We start from the raw sequence: 19,869 nt of genomic DNA, 5'->3' as shown, positions 1-19,869 counted from the left end.
GATCCCTGGGGAACTCCAACAGAAAGCAGGATGGGGGTGGAGGAAGATCCATGAGAGTGTACTCTGAAGGTGCGGTCATACTAGTCTTCCTACCTACTCTCCTCTCCTCTCTAATTGCTCATTACCGGTCTTCTCGCACCCCTCACTCAGCTTATAAGAATAGTTTTGCTCTTCCCCCTCTGCACTGTTCTTGTCTTCAGTCTACTCATCACTCTTTTCTGTACTGTCCCTTCCCTTTGGTACTTTCTCCCACCTCATCTTTGCTCGGAATGTTCCTTCCCTAACTTTGAAGCAGCTTTGAAAACTCACTTATTTGCTTTGGCATTTCCTGATTACACTAGGCTAGAAGACCAGTAGCCTGACTTGTCATTGTGTGTTTTTTTTCTCCTCTCCTTTCTCTTTTGCTTTTCTGTGATATTTTGGAGTTCCTTTCCTTTTATATTTTAGATTGTACACCACTTTGATTTTATGATTGAAAGGCAGTTTAGCAAGAACACAATAAAGTAAACTAAACTAATGAGTGGAAGTAATTCATGGGCAGATTTATGTAGTCATTGAGAAGGAAAGGCATTCAGTGAAAAAATAGTTGGCCTGACTATTGCAAATAATTTAATGAGAGACGATTGTATGTTCAGGTTAAAGGATGACAAAAGTACAGGAAGAGGACAAAGTGGGGGGGGGGGGGGGGGGGGGGACCACTGAGAAGGGAGCCGGCTCAGGGATAGAATTAGAGACAGAGAGCATACCAGCCTGCAAGTCGCGTACTGTAAAGCTAAAGTGTTGTGCAGTACTACTGTTGCGTTCTCGAGGGCCTTGGCATCCTGTCAAGTCCTCGAGGCAGGACTGGAGTTTGTGAGCCCTTGGGCCACTGCCGAGGAGTGGCAGCAGCAGGCAAGACCACCTTGGAACTGGATACCCCGAAGAGCAGTAGTGGAACTCTGGATTGGAGTAGTACAAGGCAGGCAACTAGAACAGACGAAACAGGAACAGCTTCACCTGCACTTAGCCACCGTTCCTCCAGAGTTGAGCTCCGAAGTGCAGGTGGCCAGCAGGACTTGCAGGATAAGGCAGGAACTGAAGATCCAGAGGACCCACTCTGGATCTGGGATACAAGAGGGCGACAGGGCACGGAACTAGACTCAGACAATGTGCTGCTGCACAGTGTGAAAATGATGAGGCTTGCTATTGTGAAGATGAAGCTCCCACCTCAGGATCCCAGGTCCCTCTTCACTCAGGGTGAGCTGGTTCTCAGTATGCAGATTTTATGCAAATTAGTATCCTACCCCTTTCTACTCGGGGTGACCTGGTTCTCAAAAAGGCAAACATAGTCAGGTCTTATCAACAGGATTTTTCTCATACAAATCTTTATTCCCGCCTCTGGGGCACACTTCTTTTAGCTTAAAACACTTCTTCTTGCACAGTTCAAACCCAACAGATTTCTTCCCCCTGAGCCCTCTCACACAGGCATTTGGGCTCAGTACTAACTCAGTCCTGGACACACAGTACCTCCTTGTAGCACACAGCTCTAGACACACAGTCTTTTCATCTTGGACACACAGTCCCTCTTTGAACACACAGTTCTTATACTTGGTACTCTAGGGCCTTCTTACCCCAGCCAGCTTCCTTCTTGGGAACACACAGTTCTAGACACCCAGTCTTTGTAGCACACAGCTCTAGACACACAGTCTTTTCATCTTGGACACACAGTCCCTCTTTGAACACACAGTTCTTATACTTGGTACTCTAGGGCCTTCTTACCCCAGCCAGCTTCCTTCTTGGTAACACACAGTTCTAGACACACAGTCTTAAGGGCACAGCCCGTACTTCTCATGGGGATCCTTCTGCAGCGGCTAGCTCTCCTCTCCCTCACAACTCAAGTGGGGTATTAAGTGCTTAATGGCCAAACAGGACCCATCCCATAACCTGCTGCACCTGTTTCCTCCTCCAGGACTCTCCTCGGTCCTAGCGACCTCCTGCTATACATCCCCTTACTGGCTCCCTTTAGTGACTCACCCAGCCCTTCTCCCTGGACATTTTAGGGGAACAGCGCCCTCTAGGGGCCTAACCAGGGTAGGATAGCCTCTTCCTTATCACAACAGCCACTAGCAAGACCCAGAAGACAGACCAAGGAACACAAGGCGTACAGAAGCTAGCAGGAGCAAGGACTAGGGCAGCAACACACTAGGCAGAACGGGGATCCGGGAATACCCACAGGGTAAACCCTCTAGCTAGGTGGAGACAGGATACAGGAATAACCACCCAGGAAATACACACTAGCTAGACAGATACAGGATTCAGGATATACACTCCGGATATACAAGCAGGGTAGGCACACAGGCTAGGCAAGGCAGGACTTAGGGTAAAGACAGCAAACCAGGAATAACAGGCCAAGGGTCTTGGGCAGGCAGCACAGCAAACAGAGTAACCAGGAAGAACAGGCCAAGGGTCTGAAGCCACAGCCGTTCCACACACTGACTGGGGAACTCACAAAGGCTGAGGCTTTGCATACAGACAGAGAACAAACCCGGACAAGGGCTTCACCCCAACCCAGGGTAAGCCAGGAACAGAGGCTTCACCCCAACACAGGGTAAGCCTGGAGCAGAGGCTTCAACCCAAACACAGGGTAAGCCAGGAAGGACCCACAGTCCACAGACAGACAGTGGCAGGGAAGACCCCCCACGGAAGGACAACAGAGACACAGACACAGAAAGAAACTGGGCTGGAACCCAGAGAGAGGCTAAGCAGTAGTGCAGCAGACACTTACTAACCTGGCCTAAGAGCATAACACTTATGCAAAGGCGCTGACTGCAAGCACAGCACTTCCTTATGAAGGCTCTCACTGATGAGTCAGCAGCAGTAGGGCAGAAGCAGGAAGTACGCAGACCCCAAAGAGAGGCTTGACACACATAGGAAGTGAGCCCACAGGAAAGACAAGCAGGAGCCATCTTGGAAGCTGGCACAGAGCCGGTGGCAGCCATCTTAGATGCTGGCTCCCTAGAGAGGCATAGCCCACACAGGTGAGGTCTAGTGAAGCAATCAGCCCAGAGACTAGAGACAAGACAAACACAAACACAGACAGAAGCCAGCAGAGCTGCTGACCCCCAGAAAGAAGGTAAGGCTGAGGGTGGTCATGGCCACAGACGTGACAACTACCTCTCCAGCTCTATTTCCATTCATCCTCATCTCCTTGCTGGTTCACTCTTGGCCTCTTAATATTTGGTTCCACTATACCCAGTATCTCCTCTCTTTCTCCACCCCTTACAGTCCATCTACCCCTTCTCTCTCTTTCTGTTCCCACAGTGTGGCATCTCTCTATCCCCTCCAATCACATGGTCCAGCATCTCCCATTCCCTCCCCCCCCCCCCCCCCCAGTCCAGCATATTCTCTCTCTCTCTCTTTCTCCTCCCCTTCCTTTCCTGGCAGTACAGAATCTCCTCATCCCCTCCACCCTCATGGTCCAGCATCTCCTTGTCCCTTCTCTCTTATAGTCCAGCATCTCTACTGTCTATCCCCCATTTCAGTACCTCCTTTCTGTCTACATCCCCATAATTCAGCATCTCTTTCTCTCCCACCCTACCCTTACATAGTACAGTAGCTCCCATCCCATCTCTCTTCCCCTCCACTCTCACAGTTCAGCAAATCTCTGTCCCCCTCTTTCCCTCACCTGCAGTCCAGCATCTCCCCTCTTTCCCTACAGTCCAGCATCTCCCATCTCCTCTGCCTTCCCCTCCACCTCCATGGTCCAGCTTTCACGCCCTCTTCCACAGTCTAGCATCTCCCATCTCTCCCTGTGGTAACATGGCTTGCGGCTGGCTGCAGGACCTCACAGACACAGGCAAAGGGTGGTATAAAGTCAAAGGGAAAGCTTTATTGGTGAACAAGTAATCAAAGCAAGACAGTCTGTTCCGGTTACAAACTCACTTCCACTCTGGGCAACAACAACATTAACATTTACTATCTTCTTCTGTACATTTCTAGTTACTCATACATAAATCCAGGCCTAGCTCCAACTAGGACACTTAGGATCTGGGTCTTCACAGAAAAATTAAGACACTCCTTTACCTTGGCAGTCTTCTAATCCTTCTCATGCAATCCCTGGGCCTCTACAGGGTGCATATCTGTGAGCTGGGGTCACGCCTTACTTCCCTGGGACTCCCCCACAGGTACTGCAGCCCAGCCAACACTTTAGGGAGGATTCCTTCACTTGGATCCTCTATCCAGGAGATCTCTGCACTCGGGATCTCTCTCCTGGAGATTTCTTGCCATGGGGCCTCTCTGATCCACTCTACTCCAGGGCATTTAATCATCTCCCACCCTGAGCCCTACCACCTGAATTAGCCTCTGACATGGCAGGTTAGTGCCACCTGCCGTAAGGTGGCAAAACTGCAACTTTAGTGAAGGGTTGTTCTTAGGGACACGTGCCGCTGTACCACTCTCTGTCTCTCAAGAGAGAGTATTCAAGTATTCACAGGGGAGGAGCATGGACGAGACCAACATTTACTTGCATAACTTACAGTATACTGTAAGTCAGAGGTTCTCAACATGTAGTACGTGTACCCCAAGGGGTACTTGACACATAAGCAGGGGGTACATGGCGGTGGGCAAACTGGCCAGTATAAATGCTGGTTTTCTGCTGCTGCAGCTCCCTGTTCCTCTCACCCTAAATCTATCAACAGAGGGTTTGCTTTAAGCACTCACCGGTCATTTTTACCAGTTCTAACCGGTTAAGTGCAACTGAAAACAACTGGTTAACCCTGAACAGGCAATTTAACCAGCCATGTGCTGGTATTTATACACATAGAGGGGCATAATCGAAAGGGACCCCCAAGTTTTGATGAGGACATCCTTGCAAAACGTCCCGGTGGAGGGACGGGGAAACCCGTATTATCGAAACAAGATGGATGTCCATCTTTTGTTTCAATAATACAGTCGGGGACGCCCAAATCTTGACATTTAGGTCGTCCTTAGAGATGGTAGTCCCTAGACTTGGTCGTTTCTGATTTTCGGCGATAATGGAAACCAAGGACGCCCATCTCAGAAACGACCAAATGCAAGCCCTTTCATCATGGGCGGAGTCAGCATTCGTAGTGCACTGGTCCCCTTGACATGCCAGGACACCAACCGGGCACCCTAAGGGGCACTGCAGTAGACTTCAGGAATTGCTCCAAGGTACATAGCACCCTTACCTTGTGTGCTGAGCCCCCCAAAACCCACTACCCACCACTGTTCACCACTACCATAGCACTTACGGGTGAAGGGGGGCACCTAGATTTGGGTACAGTGGGTTTGTGGTGGGTTTTGGAGGGGTCACATTTACCATCACAAGTGTAACAGGTGGGAAGGGGGTGGGCCTGGGTCCGCCTGCCTGAAGTGCACTGCACCCACTAAAACTGCTCCAGGGACCTGCATACTCCTGTGATAGGCCTGAGTATGACATTTGAAGCTGGCACAAAAGATTTTTAAAGATTTTTTTTGAGGGTGGGAGGGGGTTAGTGACCACTGGAGGAGTAAGGGGAGGTCATCCCCAATTCCCTTCGGTGGTCATCTGTTCAGTTCGGGCACCTTTTCACGGCTTGGCCGCAAGAAAAAATGGACCAAGTAAAGTCGACCAAGTGCTCGTCAGGGACGCCCTTCTTTTTTCCATTATTGGCCGAGGACGCCCATCTCTTAAGCACGCCCATGTCCCACCTTCGCTACACTGCCAACACGACCCCGTGAACTTTGGTCGTCCCTGCGATGGAAAGCAGTTGAGGACACCCAAAATCGTCTTTCAATTATGCCGATTTGGGCGACCCTGAGAGAAGGGCGCCCATCTCCCGATTTGTGTTGGAAGATGGGTGCCCTTCTCTTTCGAAAATAAGCCTGATAGTCATCGTGCCCATTCAATATTAGGCCCATATTGATTCAGTCAGTAAAGAACAATGCTGTGGAATTTTTGTTGCTAATTTGGTGAAGGCTAGTGGCATAGTTGAAGGACATTATTAGCCATGTAGACTTTGGTGTCTCTACTTCATATTTTTGAAAGTGTCATAATAGGAAATGTTACTTTCCTATTAGGATCTGTGGGATCCTGGCTGGATGTTATGGATCACTGGTGTGCTTCAGCATAGCATTTTTAATGCTCTTATGAGCTCATGTACCTGATCTATAAGATTGCATTTCGGATGACAGTCACTTCAGCCTGCAGAGTCTGCAAATTCCAGGCCACAAAGACTTATACACCTTATATCAGATACGCATTCCATGTTCTTGCCTTGGATTTCCACCTTGATCAGTCAATTACCCCTGCACTACATCTCCACAAAGGTGACAAAGACCTCAAGAATTCCATACCAGAAAGTCCATCCTGCTTTTTTTTTTAATTCTAACAGGTCTGAGAGTGCATTGACAACATGTATCATTTTTAAATGAATATGAAATTCCTTCTCCTTCTGTTATGATTAGGCAGGTGTGACAGGGAGAGAAATATCAAGGCCCTCAATGTTAAGACTATGGTGATCTTATCCATCCTTGTTCAAGGATCTTAGGGTCCTTTTACTAAGGTGTGCTGAAAAATGACCTGCGGTAGTGTAGGCAAGTGTTTTGCCCATGCGCAGAATCATTTTTCAGCACACCTGTAAAAATATGCCTTTTTTGGCCAAAAATGGACGTGCGGCAAAATGAAAATTGGCACGCGTCCATTTTGGGTCTGAGACCTTACCGCCAGCCATTGACTTAGTGGTAAAGTCTCATGCTTTAACCGGGCAGTAATGGTCAATGTACGTTCAAATGCCGATTACCGCCCGCATGTCAGAAAATAAAAATATTTTCCAGCGCATGTAGTGGATGCACGTAAAAAATGAAATTACTGCCAGGGCCACACGGAAGACGGGCAGTAACTCAGAATTGATGTGTGTTGGGCACGTGCAGGCACTTACATAGATAAGTAAAAGGACCCCTTATTCTACAGAGATTTATGAGACTGTGATATAAGTACTATCTGCATATGGACTCTCAGGGAGATAATAGATTTGGACTATCTGTGTTTCACAATACATTTGAGGTGTACAACCAAGCTCCATCCCTCATAGATGATTTAAGGATGTAAAAATTTTAGGTGGTCTTCCCTGCTTTATAATTTAAACAGTTACTAGAGGAAAAAAAGGTATCTTTCCAATAAAATATATTTCCTGCCTGTTGGTGGCTCTTCTTTTCTTTACATGTTGAAAACATTAGCTAGCAGGTTTTACCTGTGTTACTTGCTGAATAACTTGTGGTCAGGCAATGCAAAGTTCTTTACATATAACAGGTGTTCTCTGAAAACAACAGTTCACCAGTCGAACAGAGGACAGCTGCAGGCTGGCCACATGGTCACTGAAGGGCTTTTGCCTTTTTCCAGAAAACTCTGCACGATCTCCTCTAACCCCGAATACAGTCACCATGTGTTTGCAACTTAGTTTTAGGCTTGGATTTTCCTCCTTGGAACTAGATTTCCCTGAACATGGCACCCTCCCCCTTCTGTTTTTTTTTTCTCATACTGCTGACACCAAACCTGAAAATTTAAGGCGTCTTAGCGGTAGCTTAGAAACAGGGAGGCTGACTTTCTGTCACATTACACTGGCATTGTGTGTGTGTGTGCATGCAAGATATATATTCTCGGTCACACGCACATATACACACACTGTACTGTAGAAACAGAAAGCGCCCTCTGCCTCTCCAGTTCCACACCCCACACTGTCACACAACCACGCGGAGAAAGGAGGGGCGGGGCACGAGCAGTGACGTCAGCCTCCCATGGTGTCACTATTGACGTTCTCACATTCCAGCCACTGTATGAGGAGATTGCTAGGCTCCTCTAGCATAAATGACGTGCAGCTTGGTAGAGAGTACGCTGCACAGAGGAGTTCGCTTATTCTTCCCTCTTTCTCTCCTCCTGTCGCTCTCTTTCTCTCCTTCTCTTTATCACTCCGCACATGAGCAAACGCACATTTTCCAACTTACTACCTTACCCTTCATGCACGCTCTCGGTTTCTCGCCTAAAGAAACGCGATCGGCATCTTCAGCATTTTTAATTCTGTGACAGGGGTTTTCAATGACTCGGGCTAAACATTTCTCAGGATAACAAGAGTTTTGTGGCACATATCCCGTGGACATCCTCCTCCCCCAAGTTTGAGGAAGGCTTTTCGTAAACTAGATGTAAAGACGGAATCATCACAGCAATCAAGTATGTATTGAATGAGTATTTGGAGGACTTGGTGGAGAAAGTTGAACTGTGTGCATGACAACTGTTTTTGTGGTCGTCTGGGTCGGTAATTTCTCCTGCTGAGGGAGTTCTTCTGAAACTTTTCTCCCGATTTCCGACTTGGATAGTTCCATGCTCTTTTCTCATCACTGAGACTTTCCCCCCCGATTAACAGGAGAGAGTGGGGTTCTGGAATAAGAGCCCAGCCGGTATTAAGGTATTTCTGCTAGTTGTCATGGAAATGATGCTTGTCGACAGAGACTTTGCAGTTACTGTAATGAATGGCAGTCATTTGCCTCTTCCCCTTAAGTATGCTTTTCTTTGTGCTAGTTAATACGGTGAGAAGAGAATCGTCAGTGACCAGGTTAATCCGATGTTGCCTTAGGTAAAACATATAGAATTAACTCTGAAGGGCGCATTAAAGGGGTAATTATTGCAAGATACTATATTATAATTAAATGAAATGTGACCCTCGCTAGGCACGTATGCCTGGCATCTGTTCATCAGATATGTGCACTTTTTTTGTTGAGGCAGTAATGAATTTTAACGACAGAATATACTGTTACTGTAAGGATAGAATTGATTTTTATGTCTCAGATCAGTTTCTTCATTGCTTAATACAGAGATCAGCTTATAAATTATCACGCTACTGAATGATACATTTTAAGGTTTGGTCTGCATGGAAAAGTTTTCTAATTATTGTGGTACTGACTCTGTGTGAGTAAGGTGTTTTTCCAAGCATGGTTTTGAGCTTGAGAAATACTTTCTGATACGTAAAGAAGAAAAACGTATCTTAATGATGTATCCCCAATGATTGATTCAAATGAAACATTCAAAATGTATTTTAACTTATTATATAAAATAATATAAAATTCTGCGTACACTCCTTTCACTGGTATTTCATCATTTACTGTAGAATGTATGCTTTTCAGGCACATAACAAGCTCAACTTTGTGCAGAAGTGTTAAGCTGAAAATGACTCATATTTTAACTGCTTACATTCTTAGCCTGTACTGAACTTTAAACCGAGTTCATTTTTAAAGTGTTTTTGGTTTGGTTTTGCTTGCTTGTGTTTAGGGTTTTTTTTTTTACCGAATATTTACTACCGGTAATCTGATAGATGTAATATTTGTAATAGTCGTTTATTATTTTCTTCAGCACACTGCAAATGAGTGTTAGAAACTTTGCCCGGGGCAGAAAAGAACAATGCAGGACTTCAGACTGGAGTTCCATCACACTCCCCAGGGTTTACTTGTACCTGAATGTAAAAAAAAAGCTGAAGCAGGAATAAAGGCGCTTTGACAAGGGCTGTTACTCCTGCTTAATTTACAGCACTTGAAACTCTGCTGAGTGGAGGGGCTGGTAGTGCTTGATTACAGTTTGGGGAGGGCGGTAGGGGGTTGCCGTAGTAATAAGGTGGATGGTTAAAAGCACACTGACTGTTCCTTAGGTAACCGAGAGATTTGGTGGCCTGCTTCAGAGCAGGAAACGCCAGCAGTGCGGTTAGTGCAGTGTGAGAATCAGCCTAAGAGCTGGGGGCAGAAGAGGTAAATCTTGCAATAAAACCCTAGAAAATAAAGAAGGGCTGGCCGAAATGTTTTTGACAGGGAGGAGGAGGAGGGGGGGGGGGGGGTTCAGTAGCATATGTAATTCCACTCATCACCAGTCCCGATACCTTATTTATTTATTTAACTAAATTAAGGTAGTTTAAAATTACAGAGAGAAAGTGCAATGTTCTGGGGTATATTTATGGGCAAATACATTTTTTAAAGGAGTGGTATGACAAAAGTGGATCGGTACACCGGTAAAAATATAAGAATTAAACATAAAATTAAGCAATGAAAAAAAAAACAGATTTAGGGTCTGAGTAGGCAGTGTTAAAAGAACTTGAGAAAGATCACCGAAGGACAATTCATCTTTGCTTTCAGAGGAATTCAGGTGGGTTTGAATAGAGCTGTTTCTTCTTTCCATAACGTCATCCGTCTGAGTTTGGTAGTATTAGGAATGTCATCTGTCATTTCTGTCAGTCTAAAGGATGTTCATAACCTACTGTCTGAATTTGGACAACTTTTGAGACCGGATTCCATATTGTAGATCTTGGGAAAGGGGGCGCTCTAATCTCAGAAATGGTGCTTTTCAAAGGATTTCTGTCCGCTGTAAACCAATGCAGCCTTTAGAAAAGTTTTTGAAAAAATCAGGTATCAACCTGAAGCTAATTTCCCCGAAGAAGCATGCTAGATATTATAGAACTAAACTGTAGCAAGGTGAGTAGAGGCATTTATTGGAAGGCAGCCTTGCTGCTATTCACTTCACATTTTATGTCTAGATGTTAGAAGCATAGGAACCAACTTTTCAAAATGATTGGGGGGGGGGGGGGTGCTAAACCCAATTGAAATGACCCCTCCCTGGACAAAGAGTTTGCTCAATATTGGGGGTACCACAGCACCCACAGATCTGGCTCCTACAGTTAGAAACGCATATGTATGTTCCATTTTAGCGTAGGGCAGGAGAAAATGTTTTCTGCAGGCGTCAAGATTTGACGTCTTTAGAATAAGAGGTAGATAAAACAAATGGAAAGAAACACAGTGGAAAATTTTCCTGAAAGTGTTTACTGTTGTCTAAAAACAAAAAAAAAATCTATCGTTGACAAAGCAGGTCCTATATTTTCTCCTTGAATAAGAAATGAAAAACCTTCCAGTGCAAAAAAAGATATCACTTTGGAATTGCTCGTCTTCTTGGGCTAATCCTGTAAGATATGGCTGTGTTAGTAATATACATTGTTTACTTTGCTCCTGAGAGCCGTGATTTTATTTATTCCTCGAGTTTTCGCTCTGTTTTTTTTTTTTTTAACTGTTATTGTAGTTTCCTGTCAAAAGATTATATCTAGATTTTACCCTCTTAACTTGCTGCTTACGTGTATAAACATTATTGTTTGAGAACGGCAGGTTTGGAGTTTTTAAGAAACTTTAATCGCGTTTGTAAATTCGCTATTCTAGACTCTTTGGGGGTTTTTTTTAAACACATTTCCCTTCAGGAATGCCAGCAATCTTTGCTTTATATGCTGTGTTCAGCTTCTTGATATTGAATCAGAAAGACAAGAGATAAGCACCCTTTCTAGCCCCATCCTGTTGCTTTCCGGTGCATAGTAAATACCATCGATGAGATGCAGAACTTTTATTTATTTATTTGTACTTTGCTTCAATTTTGCCCATTTCGTCTCTTATTTCCCCTTCAGCCTTAGGTTCTTTGAAATGTTGCTGTTTCTTGTGTTGGCCTCTGTCCCGTCACGTTTAGCACTGGCTGGTCAGGTTTAGGAAAAGTCACTTTGGCTTGTGTTGTCTTCTCTTTGACAGAAGCCGGTTCGAAAGAAAAGTCCCCAGCGAGCTCCGGCCCCTCACTCAGCACTGCTTCTTTCGCCTCGGAACCCAGCCGGTCTCCTCTTCCAGCACCTGTCAGCCAAGCATCCAGCAGCACCATTCAGCGAGCAAGATACCCACCAGGTAACGTGCCAGAAAGATCAGAGAAACGTCTCCTCTTCTAACATATGTGTATATGTGTTTGTGTAAAAAATGTTTTTAAAAAGAGTGTGTGCTTGTGTATAACATTTGTACATTTGAAATACAATTTACTATTTGCATGCTGATTTGAAAGTGTTATAATTGAATTGGGATCAGTAGGCAAGCCTTGTTTTAAGATATAGCACGTTTCTCCAGAGTGGATTTCTTTATTGTATTTAAGTTATTTATGTATATAGCTTGATAGACAACATATCAACAAATACCTATGTGGTTTCCAATACTTAATAATCTCATATACAGAAGCATTCTGCAAACATGTTTAAAATAAATATCTTTAGTCCAGACGTTCTCATTTTCCATTTTTCAAGACCACAAAAAGGACTGTTTATCAGGATGGCCATAGTGAATATTCCTTAGCTACTTTTGCACACAGTTGGTCTACAAATAAGATTAATTTGCTCACATGTTACTCTGAAAACTAGAGCAGTTGGCATTCCTTAAGGTTTGGGTTTGAAAGGTCGTACTTTTAGTCATTCATAGACTTGTCTGATGTATCCTTTCCTATGTGTCTTGTGAAACTCCCGGGGTATTAGTCTTGGACATGTGTTCTATAAATTGAATTAATAAGAAACTTATACATAAAAGACAGAGACTTATTTACACTTTCTTAGTAAATAAAGTAAATAAATGTTTTATGTAATTTATATGCAAATCATCAGATTATTTTGCTCGATGGAGAGAATTAAAAGTCCTAATTAAAGATTTGAACTTTAGATAATATCAGAAAGAAAGAATATTCCAAAGGGTTGAAAAATAACATGGCTTCATGTTTGCAAAGTTCCCGAGTCTCATATATTGTCAAATATCTAGAAATAGCAGGATGCAGCATTTGAGGAATCCCCTCCTGGAAGGGGCTTCCAGGATTCCACTGTTAAATTATTTTCTGAAAATATAGAATGCTTCACAGAGTAGGACTAAGCTGGCAAAAACCCCTCGATACATGTTGTTGTAGCGTTTTTCTCATGTTGCAGAAAAGCTATATGGGCTGACTCGGGGCATATTTGACTGTCCCATGGAGATTAACAGTTTTACAAACTTGCAGATACTATGCAGAGAAAATGAGATGACAGCACGAAAGCATAGAAACAAATGTCTGAGACCTGTCTGATGTTAACCCCTCCCCCACCAATGTTCTCTCCACTGAAGTCAAAGAACAGAAAGGAGAATTGGTGGTTACCCTCCGATGTCTGCCAGAGCCCCTTCGGGGCCCAATTTACTAAAGCTGTTTTCCTGTGCTGTGTCTGTAGGATAGGAAGCGTCATAAATCAGTCCCCTAATATATCATTACATGGCACTAGCAGAAGCACATAGTTAACAGCTCCCCCCCCCCCCCACCTCTCCTTCAGTGTGCTGTCAGTAGCTTGCCAGTGACCCTCTGACAGCTGCATCTGAAGTGATTGCCATTTTGTTTCACCTATCACTTTGACCCAAGCCCCCACCAATCTCTCCCAATTTGTCCTCACCCAGGAGCCAAAGTGGCAAAGTGTGCATGGCGTTGTGCAGGGTGGGTGTGGGCACACAGACGCTAAAAAGGGTTTTGGGCAGAATTAACCCTGTTCAAAGCTTTGTGTTAGACACCAGCGCACAGCATATTATTATCAATGCTAAGGAGGCCATATTAGCTATTCTGCATGGATGCAAAGAAGTGTGCAGACTTAAAGGTTAAGCACAACTACTACTACTTATCATTTCTAAAGCGCTACTAGACGTACACAGCGCTGTACACTTGAACATGAAGAGACAGTCCCTGCTCAACAGAGCTTACATTCTAATTAGGACAGACAAACAGGACAAATAAGAGATAAGGGAATATTAAAGTGAGGATGATAAAATAAGGGTTCTGAACAAAATGAATAAGGGTTAGGAGTTAAAAGCAGCATCAAAAAGGTGGGCTTTTAGCTTAGATTTGAAGACGGCCAGAGATGGAGCTTGATGTACCGGCTCAGGAAGTCTATTCCAGGCATATGGTGCAGCAAGATAAAAGGAACGGAGTCTGGGGGGACCCTTTTACTAAGCTGCATAAGGCTCTATGCGCGCCCAATGTGCGCCAAAATGGTGTTACCGCCCGGCTACCGTGTGGCTCTTGCGGGAATTTCATTTTTGGCGTCTGGCCAAAAAATCACTTTTATTTTCGGATGGGCGTATTGGATGCATGCCAAGCGGCATTTGGCACGCGTAGGTCATTACCGCCCGGTTACCGCATGAGACTTTACCGCTAGGTCAATGGCTGGCAGTAAGGTCGCAGGCCCAAAACAGACGCGTGGCGATTTTGATTTTGCTGCACGTCCCTTTTCGGCAAAAGTTTTAAAAAGGCATTTTTTTTAACAGGTGCGCTGAAAAATGATTCTGCGCATGCCCAAAACCCACACCTACACTACCTCAAGCCGTTTTTCAGCGCACCTTAGTAAAAGGACCCCTGGAACTGTAATGTCAAGTCTGAAGAGCTGCCCTTCAAAGAGCTGGCACAAATTTATTTGGGGCAGGAAAATGCTGAAAACGACAGGTTAACCTCTAGAGACCACGGTGACCTGATGCCTGAGATTAATGAGCCCTAGTTATGCATGTTGTTAGATTAAATAGTTACTAATGATATGGTATGTCTTCTCTGTCTGGGGACTCTGTCTTTCTTTTGCCTTTTACTAATGAAAGAAGGAATAACATTACCTACAGCCCTGAAAGCTATTGATGAAATAACTAACTTCCGCAAATCACTGAAGACACATCTATTCAACAAGGCCTACAAAGAGAACCCATAGCCTTACAAAACTACCTCACCAACTCACCCAATTATTACAGTCCACCTTATATCCTGCCTAACACCTTCCTTCTCTCTTCCCTCACCTAGTCTTTGTACATTACTAATTGTATCTGATATCATGGAATGATTACGCCATAACCAAACTCTGTAAGCCACATTGAGCCTGCAATAGGTGGGAAAATGTGGGATACAAATGCAATAAATAAATAACAGGGTTGGTAATATAATTATCAGTACTGTGTAAAAATGAAGCACATTGATTCCCAAACTGTTGTGTAAAGTGGGCCTTTGTTGCACATACCTAATGTATACACAAGTGATTTAATTTTGAGTTTGGGCCCTCTTCATCAGCTCTGCACTCTATGTACCCTTATTATCATTAATCTTTGAGGCCAGGACTCATATTTTCTGGTTGCTTTGCTATAACAAAGTGGTCCAATTATATCAGCCAACAAAATTCACTGTATCTTTACATTATGACCCCTAGTCACTGATGATATGTGCAGGGGCCAGTATTAGGTGGATGAAAACATGGCAGGGCATGGCCAAACACCCAATTTTAGGTGGGCCTGTATTCAAGTGGGTGGGCACGACAACCCCACCCCCTGCCCAGCATCTCTCTTTCTCCTCCCTCACAGAGTTTTTCAACTCCACTCCCCCTCCAGTACCTTTTAAAGCTGTCAGTTCTTTAGTGGCAGCAAACAGCGACTCCTACCCTTTGCTCCCACTGACTCCTATAGTTGGGAACAGGTCATATGTAGGCTTTGAGCTGGAACGAGCAGCGTTGAGAAAGCGTCTCTGTTCACTGCTGGCGAAAAACTGTCGGCTTTAAAAGGTACCGGGGGGGGGGGGGGGGGGAGAGGTTAGGGGAATGGAGTTGAGAGACCTGATCGCCTGCAGGGAAGGGGAGGGAGCAGGGGTGTGCTGGTAAATTTTTAACAACGGGCTGTCTATCCGGGCATAGCCAGCCCTGAAATTTGGGAGGGGGGGGGGAATACATGCCTCTCTCTCCCCTTCCTTGTGTGGGCACACTAGGCATACCTTTGTCGAGCCCCACCAGCCAATAAATGGACTGCCACCATTCTCTGCTGCTTGTTTCTGGCTCTGAGCAGCATGATGGAACCTTCTTGCACTTGCATGAAAAGTCCCAGCCTGATGCTCAGAGTCAGAAACAAGGAGCAGGGAGCAGCAGCAGTCTATTTACTTGGCTGGTGGGGCCAGCATCACTGCCAGCAAAGTAAAAGAGAATTCAGGACAGGTCCAAGCCCACATTTTGGGAGTCAGTTGTTAAAGTAGCCATGGGGAGGCCTACTTTAACAACCGGCTCCCAAAATTCTTAAAAACTTAACAAACGGCTCTTGCGAGCCCGTGAGAGCTCACTCCAGCACACCACTGGGAGGGAGAGATGCCAGGAGTCTTCAGATGGTGGGGCTTGAGGATCCCTGGCAGCCACATCACAACTGTGCTACTGCTGGGTGGTCCTGGGCCCATCCCTGGCTATGCCACTGAAACAGGGTATTGCTCTAGGCCCCCATCCCAAAGAGGCCCCCAAACCCACCTGAAGTTGAAGAAAGTGGGGAAAGGGGAAAGGATTTGATGTACCACCTTTCTGCAGTACAGTCAGAGCAGTTTCCATGTTATATAGACAGGTACTTTTTCTGTCCCTAGTGGGCTTACATTCTATGGGGTTTTTTTGGCTTTGGGGCCTTCTCCAAAACTTCTGCCTTGAGCTGCAGCATGTTGTAACACCATCCCTGAGCATGTGATAAAGTTATTAATATACATTTTCTGGGGCCAGTGCTCAAAGCCAGGTGCATAAGCCCATAACGCAACAGCAATGCATACATATAGCAAAGCGATGCTCGAAGTAAATCATATGTAAATGTTGTGTGTGGTTGATTCACGCTACTAAACTGAAAGTAGGGGAAGGAATGTGCCTGGCACACGCACACAAGGGCTTTACAGTAAGCGTAGGGAAAAACCAGAAGTGCAAGCACACATCGGCGCCTGTTCCTCTGGGTTTAAATATGAGCCTTTCAAAAATTGTTTGCCCTTGAAATTTTTAAAAGGCTCATATTTAGGCACAGACGAACACATGTTGGTGTGTGCATTCACTTTCAGTTTTGTCCAGACTTACATACATGTTTGTTTCATACTCCCTGCGCTTAAAACATGCGCGGGCTTCCTTTTGCTTGTAAAAGAAGATAAAACCTGCAGTTCAATGTGAAAAACTGACAAGAAATCTTCGCCTCAAAACTTTCTACACTGCCCCTGACCTGGTGAAAACATTTCCATGTTATAGGCCATCTTTTCCTTCTACACATTGCAGTGCATTGCGAAGGAATATTTACTGAGCTCAATAGCATCCATTTAAATTAGTTTCAATACAATTTGCGGCCATCTTTAATGCGCATGTTACCACCTGTGCTGGAGCCCCCTGAGCATTCAGTGCACAATAATCTGTGCACAGATCCCATGTTAATAGCATGCTAATGCTGGCATTAGTTTTGAAATCCAAAAAATACTCACTACAATTTCCAGGACCATAAGAATTTCAATAGATGTTTCAATCTTCACCAGCTTGGTGTGATCATATTCCATCAAATGTTCCTCATCGGTCCAGATTATTTTATTCCTTATTTAATTGTTCACTTTCAAATCTATGCATATTTATCTTCTTTTTTTTTTAAATACAAATCTTAGCTAACACACTGTCAGACCTGTGAGTTATTGTACCAAGTAGAGCACTGCCGAGCCCAGTACTCGGACCAGGTTCTGCTTGGCGGCCGGACAACCCTGGGTTTCACCTGCGCTGACCGCTGTTCCCCAGAGGTTGAGCCCCTAGATCTGGGCGACCTGCAGTGTTTACGAGATGGAGCAGGAAGCGGGGTGATGAACATGACAGCCTGACAGGCAGCAGGCAAGAGAGTGATCCAGGTACAGGCAGAGTCAGTAGGCAGGCAGCAGACACGAGAGTAATCCAGGTACAGGCAAGGTCAGTAGGCAGGCAGCAGACACAAGAGTAATCCAGGTATAGGCAGAGTCAGCAACGAAGAACAAAGTAGAGGAGAAGCACACTACTGAGCAAGTAGAAGCCGAAGCAAGGAGTCTAGGGAGAGCTCAGCTGATAAAAAGCTGGCTTCTGACATCAGCAGGGAGAAGGGGCACAGCCATAGAACAAGAGCAGGGGAAGGAGGAACCAGAAGACCAATAGGAGAGAAGCAAGGGAAGCCAGGCAGTGAGAGAGCAGACTCAGGTGTGTGGAAGCAAAGCAATCAAGGAGCCTGCAGCCAGAGAAGAACTACACACACATGGCTCAGGGCTGTGCCAGTCAAGTGTGCGTGTCGACGGGACCCTGCGCAGCCCGAGGACGCCGCTTGCATTGAGGTAGGGGACATGACACACACATATCAGGTCTTGAATTTGATAAATAATTTTTCAAAACTCAGCACTTTTCTTATTGTATCCATAGATATTGGGCATATACTTCTTCACAGTGAGTCAGTCCACCATAGTGCCATGTTTTGCCTCCTAGCTGCGTCAGGGAAAGCGACTCTGTGAAGGCAATGTCCAAAATCAACACTCATATCATACATATTTACATCCATCTAATCATAGGTCCTTCATAATGACTCACTCGCTTAGCTTTCTTTAGAACATATATGTAGAAGCCATTTCTTCAACTACAAGATGGCGACAGCATCTGACGTAAGCAATATATATGGGTGGTATTTCAAAATCTGCCAGTCAAATCAGATTAAAGAGTACCATTCAAGTTCTTCATTCAAACCCTGATTTGGGGCATCGGCCTCTCTGTTGCAGAGCCCTCGCATTGGCTTTACATCAGATAACGAATGATAATGGTGTTATTGCATGCTATACGTTACTAAATAGAGGGCTTTAGGCTGAATGTTTTAATAGGTAATGATTCCTATATATGGTGGGATTCATTAAAAGATTTTGGGCTCCTTTTACAAAGCCGCTCTAGCGATTCCAGCACGGCAAATGCAACAAAGCCCATAGGAAATGAATGGGTTTCATTGCATTTGCAGCACCAGAATCACTAGCACAGCTTTGTAAAAGGAGTCCTATGTTTTCTGCAGTTTTCTTACCTGCTATTAGTGACTTGCCTTCATGTTCCAGAGGACGGCTTAGAACAGATTAAATATTGTGTCCAACTATAATTTGGCTAGAGAAATAATTGGCATGTCAGTTACTTAAAAAGAAATTACAGTTATGTGATGGTCAGCATCATATAGCTAGTAGAGAGATTAATCATTCAAGGGTTATTTTATAACTGTGTGCATGGGAGAAAAGCAAAGTGTGCTTTTCACTAAAGGTATGTGCATGTTTTTACTTTGAAATTTATCCCAGAAAAAGCACCCGCATTTGCTAACTTGTGGACATGCTTTTTTTCTGAGTTAAAATACATGCATACTTTGGAAAAAAATTAAAAATGTGCACAGAGTTTCAAACCCTGCCTGGAAAATCTGCTCAGTGTGCAGTGTTGTCCAAAAAAACAAACAGAATGCTAGGAGTTATTATGAAAGGGAAGGTAAATAAGACCAAGAATACTACAGTGCCTCTGTATTGCTTCATAGTGCGACCGCACCTTGAGTACTGCATTCAGTTCTGGTTGCCGTATCTCAGAAAAGATATAGCGGAATTAGAAAAGGTTCAAAGAAGAGCGACCAAAATGATAAAGGGGATGGAACACCTCATATGAAGACAGGATAAAGAGGTTAGGGCTCTTCAGCTTGGAAAAGAGACGGCTGAAGGAGGATATGATTGAGGTCTACAAAATCCTGAGTGGTGTAGAACGAGTAGAAGTGAATCAATTATTTACTCTTTCAAAAAGTACAAAGATTAGGGGACACTCAATGAAGTTACATGGAAAGGGAAATGGGACTTAATATACTGCCTTTCTGTGATATTTTGCAACTACATTCAAAGCAGTTTACATATATACAGGTACTTATTTTTTACCTGGGGCAATGGAGGGTTAAGTGACTTGCCCACAGTCACAAGGAGCTGCAGTGGGAATCAAACCCAGTTCCCCAGGATCAAAGTCTGCTGCACTAACCACTAGGCTACTCCCCCACTCAAATAGGAAGAAATATTTTTTTTTACTCAAAGAATAGTTACACACTGGAACTTGCTGCTGGAGGATGTGGTAATAGTGGTTAGTATATCTGGGTTTAAAAAGGTTTGGACAGTTTCCTGGAGGAAAAGTCTATAGTCTGCTATTGAGACAGACATGGGGAAGCCACTGCTTGCCCTGGGATTGGCAGCATGGAATGTTGCTGCTATTT

At 44.6% G+C, this 19,869-nt stretch overlaps 1 protein-coding gene across 2 annotated transcripts in view; it reads left to right on the top strand.

Moving 5' to 3' along the window:
* The first annotated feature begins 7,883 nt into the window (after positions 1–7,883).
* NR4A3 (nuclear receptor subfamily 4 group A member 3) overlaps positions 7,884–19,869 on the top strand; it is a 113,394-nt gene continuing 101,408 nt past the window's right edge. For both annotated transcript variants that reach the window (XM_030205148.1, XM_030205149.1), the window contains exons 1-2: positions 7,884–8,203; positions 11,575–11,721. The gene's annotated coding sequence lies outside the window, so the exon portion shown is untranslated. The remainder of the gene's footprint in view (positions 8,204–11,574; positions 11,722–19,869) is intronic.

Source organism: Microcaecilia unicolor, chromosome 1 (genome assembly GCF_901765095.1).
Source record: "Microcaecilia unicolor chromosome 1, aMicUni1.1, whole genome shotgun sequence".
Lineage (NCBI taxonomy): Eukaryota > Metazoa > Chordata > Amphibia > Gymnophiona > Siphonopidae > Microcaecilia > Microcaecilia unicolor.
The sequence above is the reverse complement of the archived record's forward strand: the minus strand, read 5'-3'. Positions and strand labels throughout refer to the sequence as shown.